This window comes from Lissotriton helveticus, chromosome 4_1 (genome assembly GCF_964261635.1).
Source record: "Lissotriton helveticus chromosome 4_1, aLisHel1.1, whole genome shotgun sequence".
Lineage (NCBI taxonomy): Eukaryota > Metazoa > Chordata > Amphibia > Caudata > Salamandridae > Lissotriton > Lissotriton helveticus.
The window spans coordinates 1,463,353,841-1,463,364,696 of NC_136063.1; the positions used below are offsets into that span (position 1 = coordinate 1,463,353,841).

A 10,856-nucleotide genomic window follows, 5' to 3' on the forward strand; every position below is an offset into this window, starting at 1 on the left:
CCCACCGCTGTAGTCTGCCACAGTTGTCTGATCGCGGGGTGGAACAGGAAGCAAGATATGCAAAAAGATACTGCAACCACTAGACCGCTGACCTGCACGGGGAGAGGCAGGGCGGAAGTGGTGCAGGACCAGGCAGGAAGTGTCGCTCATGGACTGACCCTCCGCTCAAACGGCACACAGCCGGGGCGGACCGGGGTTGGGAGCGAAAATAATGGAGGTAAGCTGGAATCAATTTGCCAATAATCAGAATATTCAGAATCAATATGCAGGCGTGATGCTTTTAATCAGCATAAAACAGTTTTAAAAAAACACACAGCGTGCGCAACACAGCCCTCAGTCAGCTGGGTTGTGCAAGTTTAAAAATAAATGTAGTCAGCGTAGGAACGCGCAAGTAGCCTGCCCACCGCTGTAGTCTGCCACTGGGCCTTGGTTGTGTAGGGCTTTGTGTGCGTGGGTGAGGAGTCGGAAGGTGATTCTCTTGTTGACCGGGAGCCAGTGCAGGTCTCTCAGGTGTCCGGAGATGTGGCTGCGGCGGGGGATGTCCAGGATGAGACGTGCTGAGGCGGTCTGGATCCGCTGGAGTTTCTTCTGGAGCTTGGCGGTGGTTCCGGCGTAGAGGGAGTTGCCGTAGTCCAGGCGGCTGGTGACGAGGGACTGGGTGACCGTCTTCCTGGTCTCGGTGGGGATCCACCGGAAGATCTTACGTAGCATGCGCAGGATGTTGAAGCACGACGAGGAGATGGTGTTGACTTGTCTGGTCATGGAGAGGGAGGAGTCCAGGATGAAGCCTAGGTTGCGTGCGTGGTCTGTTGGTTTGGGTGCGCTGCCTAGGGCGGGGGGCCACCAGGAGTCGTCCCAGGCGGAGGGTAAGGATCCCAGGATGAGGACTTCCATCTTGTCTGAGTTCAGTTTCAGGCGGCTGTTCTTCATCCATTCAGATACCTCTTTCATCCCTTCGTGAAGGTTGGCTCTGGCGGTGGCGGGGTCGTTGGTGAGGGAGAGAATCAGCTGGGTGTCGTCGGCGTAGGAGATGATGTTGAGGTTGTGCTGGCGTGCGATGTCTGCGAGGGGGCTCATGTAGACATTGAAGAGGGTTGGACTGAGCGAGGAACCTTGAGGAACTCCGCAGATGACTTCGGTGGCTTCAGATCTGAACGGGGGAGGCGGACTCTCTGTGTCCTTCCGGCGAGGAAGGAGATGATCCACTCCAGTGCCTTCTCTTGGATTCCTACGTTGCTGAGTCGCTGCACTAGTGTACGGTGGCAGACCGTGTCAAAGGCCTCAGAGAGGTCTAGGAGGATGAGGGCTGCTGTTTCTCCGTTGTCAAGCAGTGCTTGGATGTCATCGGTGGCTGCGATCAGGGCGGTCTCGGTGCTGTGGTTGGCCTGGAAGCCGGACTGCGAGAGGTCGAGGGATCCGTTCGTCTCAAGGAAGGCGGCCAGCTGCTTGTTGACGGTCTTCTCGACGACTTTAGCAGGGAACGGGAGCAGCGAGATGGGGCGGTAGTTCTTGAGGTCGGTGGGGTCCGCTGATGGTTTCTTTAGTAGAGCGCTGAGTTCGGCGTGCTTCCAGCTCTCCGGGAAGGTAGCGGTGTCAAAGGAGGTGTTGATGATGTCCCGCAGGTGGGGTGCGATGACAGCGTCGGCCTTGTTGAAGATGTGGTGAGGGCAGGGGTCGGTAGGACATCCGGAGTGGATGGAATTCATTGTGCGGACGGTGTCTTCGGTGCTGATCGGGGTCCAGGCACGGAGGGTGGTGATGGGGGGCGGTGGTTCAGTCGTGGCGTGCGTCGGCTGAGTGCTGAAGCTGTTGTGTATGTCCGCGATCTTGTTGTGGAAGTAGGAGGCGAGGGAGTTGCAGAGGTCTTGCGAAGGGGTGATGTCGTTGTTTCCGGCGTTGGGGTTGGAGAGCTCTTTAACGATGTTGAAGAGTTCCTTGCTGTTGTGTGCGTTGTTGTCCAGTCATTCCTTGAATGCGGTTTTCTTGGTGGCGTGGATGAGTTGGTGGTGTTTTCGGGTGGCGAGCTTGAGGGCAGTCATGTTGTCCGGTGTTGGGTCTCTGTGCCATGTTCTCTCGAGGGCTCGGCAGTTCATATTGACACTTCTCCTGTGTCATCTGTACTATACAGTCATATTCCACTATGTCCTTCTGGACAATATGCTTTTAACATGAGTTTATTTCTGTGCCATTGTTAGACCTGTCAACCCTCAATGTGTAGCCTGCTTACTTCACTTTCTGCTGTGTTATCTTTTGGCCTTGGGACTCTGAGCACTTTACCAATGCTAAACAGTGCCAAAGTGCATGTGCTTATCGCCTAAACATGTTGACATAGGTATATACCTAATTGGCATATTAAGTACACTTATAAGTCCTTTGTAAAGTGGTATATCATGTACCCAGGTCCAAATGTTACTAGTGGGCCTGCAGCACTGATTGTGCCACCCACACAAATAGCCTTTCAAACCTGACCCTAGCCTGCCATTGCAAGGGCATAGCCTGCAGTTTACTGCCACATCGACTTGGGTATTTAAAACCATTTGCCAAGCCTTAAACTCCCCTTTTATTACACATAGGTCACCCTTAACCTTTTCTGTGCGACCGCGTTTCCCCCTCCGGTGCTGGGCCGTAATAGAAACGGGCGTGGTCATGACGGAACGGTTCCGTCATGAGCACAGCTCAACCGTAGCTCATGACGGAACCGTTCCGTCATGAGCATGGAAGGGGTTAAGGTAGGTCCTAGGTTGTCCTAAGGTCAGGGTGTTGTGTAACTAAAAGGGAGGACAGATGCGTTTAAGTTTCACATGTCCTGGTAGGGCGAACAGCTGCATTTGTTTTTCACTGCTGTGAGGCCCATTCCTCTCATAGGCTAGTATTGGGAATTCCTTAATTTTAAGCTGTAATTCCTGATTAGAAAGGAGTAGATACATTATGTTTCATATCTTTGGAAAAGTAATGAGAAATCTTTTTTAGTGTTAAAGTTGGATTTAATATTACTATTTTAGAAATGCCACTTTTAGAAAGTGGAAATTTCTCTGCTCTTAACCTGGCACTGTCCGGGATGGGTGACAGCTACCGTTTGTGCATTTCCTCTAGTCAGCCACAAATACAGGAAGGGAGGGTGTGACAGAGGACTCATCTGTAATCTGATAGTCTTCCTGGGCAGGCTGTGTCCTGTCCCCACACAAAGGACTGATTACCCCCGCAAATAGCCTGGCAGACAGACTTGGGATGAAAGGACACCTGTGCACTTCAAGGAGCTGCTTTGAAGTCACCCACAATTCAAAGGCACATTTGGGTGTTAGTACTGTGGCCTGACTCTACCAAGTAGTACACTCCTGGATCTGTGAAGAACTCTGCCAGGAGTAAGGACTGCTTTGCTACAAGGATTTCCACTCTGCATGACTGACTGTTTTAAGGAACTGCTTCACTGCTGTTCTGAGATGCCCTACTGGCTGTTGATCATGGACTGGACCCACCTCACTTTAACTCAGAGTGACTCCAAGGGTTTGCTGGCTTGCCTCCTGCATCCAAAGTATCAGGGTCATAAAAGACTTCTTGCAATTTGGCTAGTGCTGCTGGACTCTGCTATTCGTGAGCCTATCCTTGCCTGTGTTCCTCCAGTCCTGGGCCTCAGAAGTAAGTTCTGCAGCTATTTTGGTACACAATTTATACATCGTCACCCCTGCTTTGATCGGAACCGATGCAGTGCCTTTGACTCTGATGCAGTGCCGATCCGTAGACATTCCTGTTTGGCTCAATGAGGATGTGGGACATGACCAAGAGGTTCGATGATGATGATGCAATGCCGATCCAAGATCCTGACTGCAAGGCTCAACTTCAATGCTGCAATCTGACTGCATGAATCAGAACCGACACATCACACTCTAGACTACAACCATTTTCTCCATCCAAGGTACTTTGTCAGTGGGACCTGTTTGAGTCTTGTAGCCGGCCTGCCCTCCATCGTGGTTGGCCTGAACTTTGAACTTACCCTTTACTTAAGCAACCACCGCCCCTGCACCACTACTTCCATTATTTTATAACTGATAAGTTCTATGGTGGTAGCATCAATAAAAGTGGCAACATGTGCCACTGTAATGAAGCATATGTACTCACCTGTTTAATGTCTTGTGTGCTGTTGTCATTTGATGTGGGTGACGCTCGTAGAGTTTCTACCGGTGAACTTGTCAGGTTGCTAAGGACTGCACTGTGGTGATGAGTGCTGGATGTGGGCTCCTATGTTGTGTATAAACTTATCTGTACAAGCTCTCCTTGAGGTCGCTCTTCATTTCCACATTTGGCAGTGAGTATTTCTCTTCTCCTGGGAACCCATTTCAGCTGGATTGCTGCATTTCTTTTGCTCGCTCACCTCAGACGCTGCCTCTGACTTCACTATGTTGTCGGTTTTGCTTCTTTTGCAGCCCTTGACAGGATCACACCCTCACCAGTGAGTTGCTGTGTCTTTGGGTGCCTTTGGCTCTACATTTTGGTTGAGTTGCTCCCTGGTATGAGACGAGTAGCAGTCCTGCTCAAGGCTCACCTTCCTGCTACAAGCCTTAAGCCATACGCCTTAGCACTGATGCTAAGATGAGCATTCGGATGATGCTACATCCTTTCCCTGGGGAACTCAGCTCAGACTGATTCATAGGAGCAACCTGATTGTTTGGTTGGGAGGAGCAACTGGAGTAGTTATTCACACAGCCATTTCATTGACACAGGAGGTTTTAATTGTATTTTAACAGCTCTCATTCCCATGTGAGTGCCCTTGGTTGTTGCTTCTTTTTCTGCTCACAAGTACTGTGTTGCATTTCATTTCTACATACTATTATTGTAATGGCCTATAATCAGTATCCAGTATTGCATTTTTAAAACTTTTTTAGTGGCCATTGATGCAACCAACTATGAATCCTCTCGAAAGGTGCCAGTTTTATTCAGTCATTTGGGCCAGGAAGGTAAACAGATGTTTGAAAATGTACCTCTGCTTGAAGCACCTGTTGGTGCTGGAGAAGGGTGCAATTATACATTTACGGAACATTTTTCAGAAGGACTGAGGAGCCAAATCCGATCTCGCTGGGAAAAGGCTCCGTCCGACTCGGATCCGGAGGGCTTTCCGACCGACTCGTGCTCCGGGGCTCCAAGCGCCCGAGTACGATGCGAATAAGTGCTGATGGACATGGGTCGCTCTGGGCCCCATTGAAGTCAATGGGAACCTGTTGTACGGCGCGTACATAGGCTCCCATTGACGAAAAAGGTACGTTGTGCACAAGGGCACCCCTGTAGTGGGGACGCATCTGTGCAACCCACAACTTACATGCATGTGTAGGGGGGGACCCTTGGGTCCCCCACTCTGATCGACTCGTAAGACTACAAGTGAAGGGGGGTCCGGCACAGAACCCTGAAGTCTACTTCCCGGGGCGTTTATGTTTCAGAGGCTCTGACTCGATCCGGCTGTCCGAATCATGCATTGTACTGGCTCAGTTGGAAACTGCCTCTATTGCACGCCACGGTTTGCTTACGGACGAGACGTACGGAGCGGTTCGGACCCGGAAACGATTAAGGTCGGCGATTTCATGTTTCTTGCTACATACTTGTTTGCTCGTACAGCTGTACGAATTGGTTGGAAAACACGGGTGTCTCGTACTTTTTCCGGCCGGATCGCGTCCGGAGCCCTTCCATGCGGGATTGGAATCGGCTCCTTAGTGTTCTTCTTGAAAGATGTAATTTATTTTAACGAAAGTTGTTGATGGGTGAAAATGCTGAGGAATTAATTTCTGCTCTCAAATCGTTGACCTTGACTTACAACTTTGGCAATTCACTGTAAATTTACTTAAGAGATCAGTTTGTCTTTGCTTTTTACTCAAAATTCAGGAGTGCTTACTAAGTTGCATTGACTTCACATTGGCTGAAGTTCTTGATGATGCTAAAGGCATTGAACGGTCCATTTTATCCAGCAAGCTTGTGACACTGGCATACACGTCAAGTCCACATGTCAGTATGTTTATTTTTGTTTTTGGGAACACTCTGTTTCGGCTATATCAATGAAGGACAAATTTATCATAAATGTTTCTAAAAAGGGGCTAAGGTTTTGTGATGTATGTGGTTCTAAATCTCATCTGGGCAATTATGTCAATTTTCTCACCATTGGTAATCAATGCATTAAATGCAAGAAGCTGGTCATGCTCAGATTGTGTGTAAGAGGGGAAACCTTCTGTCAAGGTTAACAGCATGAGGTTGATGGTTTCCTTCCTAGTTTGTCTAACGTTATCCTCAATATTCAAACCAATATTTCCAACAACGTTTCTAGTATCAGTAGCATTGTCAAGGGACATTGTTGTGAGGTTTCCATTGGGAAGGTTTCTCTTAATATGATGGCTGATTCAGGTGCCCCAATACCTATTTTATCTGATGATTGTTCCCATTAGTAATGGGGTGAGGAGTTTTAACTTCAAAAACCAAATGTTTTTTCCAAGGCTTTTGGAGAACAGAATATTGATATTTTGAGATTTTTCCTTGATTCTGTAACAGCCACTAAAGTCTATATTGCCTTGAACGGTAGAAACGTGATTGGTCAGCAAGATTTGGTCAAATTAGGCCTCATGTTAATTTATGGGGCTGAAGAACCAGTTATTGCAATTGATACATTGTGGGCTGAGTTGGGTCTCAAGTTTTTATGCCACACATATTGCACACGATATACCAGTCAGTGCATCGCTGTCACAGGTTGAGACACCAATATTGCAAGGTGTACCAGGTGATTTTATTGCTGACAAAGCACAAGGTTTACCAGGAGATGTAGCTGCTGAGAAATCTACAAATGAAATTACTCAGAGATTTTCTGAAGAATTTAATAATAGCGTTGGCTCTATCAAACATTTTGAGCATAAAATCAAATTCAAATCCAACACTGTTCCCAAGGTGCCTAAAGAAAGATTGGTATCATTGAGTGTAAGTGACCATCTCTAGAAGGTTCTGCAGAAGTTCACATCTAAAGGGGTCATTAACCCCTTCCATGCTGGTGACGGAACCACTCAGTCACCAGCCACGGGTGGGCTGTGCTAATGACGGTGTGGTTCCGTCATTAGCAGTACTAATTTTGTGCCTTCGCGGCACATTCTAATGGGCGGGCGGGGAATTGACGGAATCACTCCGTCATTAGCACAGCCCACCCGTGGCTGGTGACAGAGTGATACCGTCACCAGCATGGCGGCACTGTGCGGCTCCGCTCCCCCCCAGCGCCACGGCGGACTTACCGCCGCAGCCAAGGGGTTAAGCCAATGAAATAGTGGAATGGGTAAGCCCCATAGCTATTGTGCAGAAGAAATCTGGAGAGATTTGTTTATGTGCAGATCTTTGCTCTCTAAATAAGAGCATTGTAATTGACTGCCATCCTCTGCCAAAGTCGGATGAATCATTAGCCATCTTAGGACAAGCTACATATTTCTCCTTAATTGATCTATGCTCAGCTTATAACCAAATGCCTTTAGCTGAAGAGTTGCAGGATTTGATCACAATTGTTATGCCGTTGGGTGCCTTTAAATTTCTGCATCTTCCTTTTGGCCTGGCATCTGATGATATTGTATTTTAGCAATGTATGGATATCACTTTGGGAAGAGTGTTGGATGTACAGGCTTTTCAGTATGATGTGTTAATTTTTGCTGAAAGCATGATAGACACAATTTGATTGTTAGAAAAGGCCGTGTACATTTTCGGGGAGGTTGAGGAACTGACAAATGCTAATTTCTGGTGCAGGAATTAGATTACTTGGGTCATCATATTACATCTGAAGGGATTAATCCCAAATGTTCTCTGAGGAAGCTATTCAGGATGCTGTTCTGTCCAGAGATAACGCCTCCCTTTGGTCTTTTTAAGGATTCAGTGAGTACTACTTCAAGTTTATTGAGAGGGTATGCTTTCATTGTGCAGCCTTTACATGATTTAGTAGAAAAGGGTGTGAAATATGTCTGGAATGTGACTGCTAATAATGCTTTCTCTTGATTAAAAAATATGATCAGATCTGCTCCTGCTCTGGCATCCTTCGCTTCAGAGAAAAACTGTTTTGTTACAGTGGATGCCAGTCAAGTATGATTTGGGTACAGTTCTTCTGCACTGGGTAAATGGAAAGTAGCATACTTTGTCTTTGCTTCCAGCTGTCTGAAACAGTCAGAAACTACAGCATTATTGAGAGTGAAGCTCTTGCCTGATGTTGGGCCATGGAAAACTTTAAGGCTTTTTTGTGGGGTTCAGAGTTTAAAATATATACTGATCACAAACCTTTGATTCACTTAGTGAATAGTACGGATACTGGTAATGCTTTGTCAAGATTAGTTTGGTTATTAGTGTCCTGAACCTGGGTTCTTCCTTCTGTGCTGTATGTACATTGGCACACTTTGGGGACCACAGTGACTTTCCCTGGGGCCTGCCTCATGGTGAATCTTGATTGGTTGCTATAACTTGTACTGGTGTTATCCCCTGTGGCCTGATTGCACGTGGTGTCTTATTACCCGTATTTACATTATGTGTCTCCCAGGGCCGGCTTTCAATCATGCTTTAAGAACCCTCATGGCCACTCCCAACTCGTACTCCCAAAATCTCTGGAGATTGCACGTGTCGCTGGCCATCTTGGGTTTTAAGCAGTATAAAAACCACACCCAAGCCACGTGAAATTGCTTTGCTTCGTTCCTGTTGAGGGAGGAGGACGCTCTCCCTTTTACTCTCCTGGAGCCCTGCACGACCTATCCAGTTCATACCAAAACGACCCGCAATCAACACGGCAATGCCCTTCATCCTTTCTTCATCAACCACCTTCTCCCAGAATCCGGATCACCGTGAGCTCATCACACAAATCTGCCTCAAGACTAATGCAACAAGAAAGCAAAAAAACAAAAGTTAATGCAATAAATAATTTCATAGACATATAGGAGCTTGGCATTTTCAGGCTGTGTGGAGAAGTGCATTTGGGACTTACTATCATGTTTGTTGCATACTCCTACACGTAGAAAGACATTGCACATTACCTTGTGTTTGTTTCAGAGTGCAGATAACTGAGCTGCACTGGGACAAGATATCTAAGGTTCTGAATCAAAAAGAAACCTGCTGATAGAGCGCGCAGATCACCCGACTACAATTTTATCAATACTCACCTGGGCCCATAATTCAATTTACCAATTTCTACTCAATCGGGTAACCTACACTCTACTACCAGTTTATTTTTATATCACTAATTCCTATAACATTGGCTTACCAATCCTTGTCACTGGTACCTCTGACCACAATGGATCAGGGAGTTTAGAATAATAGGCAAACAGTCAAATAAAGCATAACATTTTCACTTATATAATAACCACAGACTCGGGGAAGTTTTAAGTTCTTTATCTAATCATCATCAAAAATCATAAGACACACATTGAAAGTGATCAGACTGTCTATAACCAATATTTGAAACAGTATAACTATGCAAGAGATATATTATGCCAACCATCTAGCAAGTTTGAAATAAAGGAAAGAAAAACAAGGAACATGCTAATTTGAAAACAAAATTAACCACTTAACTAAAGGAGGGTAAAGAAAAGGAACATATTAAACCAACAGCTTTCGAAAATATCGACAGTTTGCAAACTCATTGAAAAGATAAGGGAGGAGCGTGATAATTACATGTATACATATCCAAATATAAACTACAGTCAATTTACAATAAATCATAATCCATAGAGACGTCTTCTCAGCATTTTCAATGATTTCTTTAATTCTTTTCGACAAGTTTCCATTAATGATAAAGTACTTTCAACAGTCTTTCAACAGCCGACGTGTATCGTCCCCAAATGGGACGTCCTCAGGGCTGTGAAAAAATATATACAGACATGTGATCAAACCACAAGATCCAAAAATAAAATTGAACACATACATATCCTAATACCAATATAATGTTTTGGCTAAACAGACAAATAACTCTTTTCTTCTGTAGTTAGCACAACGTGAACTTTCCCATTTCTATACATAATTACATATACAATATTAGAAAACAAAAGAACATTAGATAATTTACCAAATATATTTGTCAACAGCAGACTTAATACAGTATAAGCAAGCTTTTACAATGTGGTCTCGCTCACCTTAATAAATTCTAGTGTTTTGAAGTGTATTCTATTGCTGCTCAAAAATTACATCATAGGTTCGATTTTTCAGAAGGCGGCCCAAAATCTGGAATTCATATACAATCTATAGAGATGTCCACAAAGAAGAAAAAGACACCTCGATTATTCAAGCAGCCCCATCTGGCAAAGAGGTATAAACACTTCTATAAATTACTGCAAGTGTATAGTGTGACTGTAAAGAGCGTTTAGGGGAAGGCTAAATCGAAAAATGTATTTATAGCCACCCTTCCAGACGGATGACGTTACCTTCTCCAGATCTATTCTTGACTTAAATTCAAACTATTTAGAGAGTTATAGAACAAGGGCGCTAATCATATGGTTACACTGCACATGTGTTTGAAATTAAAAGGTATTTTTCTATGATAAGTCTCTCCTGAATATTAAACTAACCTTGTCAGGTAGTGTATCAAAAGAGAGCTTACTTAATAACACGTATTCTTGATGGATCGATCTCTCCCAAAAATACCAGTTGGATGTCCGTAATCATTAATATCCTGAAGTGCTTGTCTGGAATTGTCAGGATTTCTGTTTTGCTGTTTTTTCCGCCATTTGTGCTTGCTTTTTGTCTAGGTTTCTGTGTCTCTCCGCCTCCTGTGATCGTTTCTGACCCTCGTTCCCTGCCTCCTTTCCCGCCTCCCTCGCCGCGCTCCCTCCCCGCTTCCCGCCACCGCCATCAGCCCCGCCCCTTTCTCTTCTGTACCCTCC

The 10,856-nt window shown here is 45.6% G+C and overlaps 1 long non-coding RNA gene across 1 annotated transcript; it reads right to left on the reverse strand.

Moving 5' to 3' along the window:
• Positions 1 to 9,403: 9,403 nt before the first annotated feature.
• Positions 9,404 to 10,652, reverse strand: LOC144827558 (uncharacterized). The gene is made up of 3 exons (XR_013610245.1): positions 10,574 to 10,652; positions 10,110 to 10,215; positions 9,404 to 9,835 (listed from the first exon to the last, which is right to left on the reverse strand). It is a non-coding gene; the product is annotated as an uncharacterized LOC144827558 (long non-coding RNA).
• Between the last annotated feature and the right edge of the window lie 204 nt (positions 10,653 to 10,856).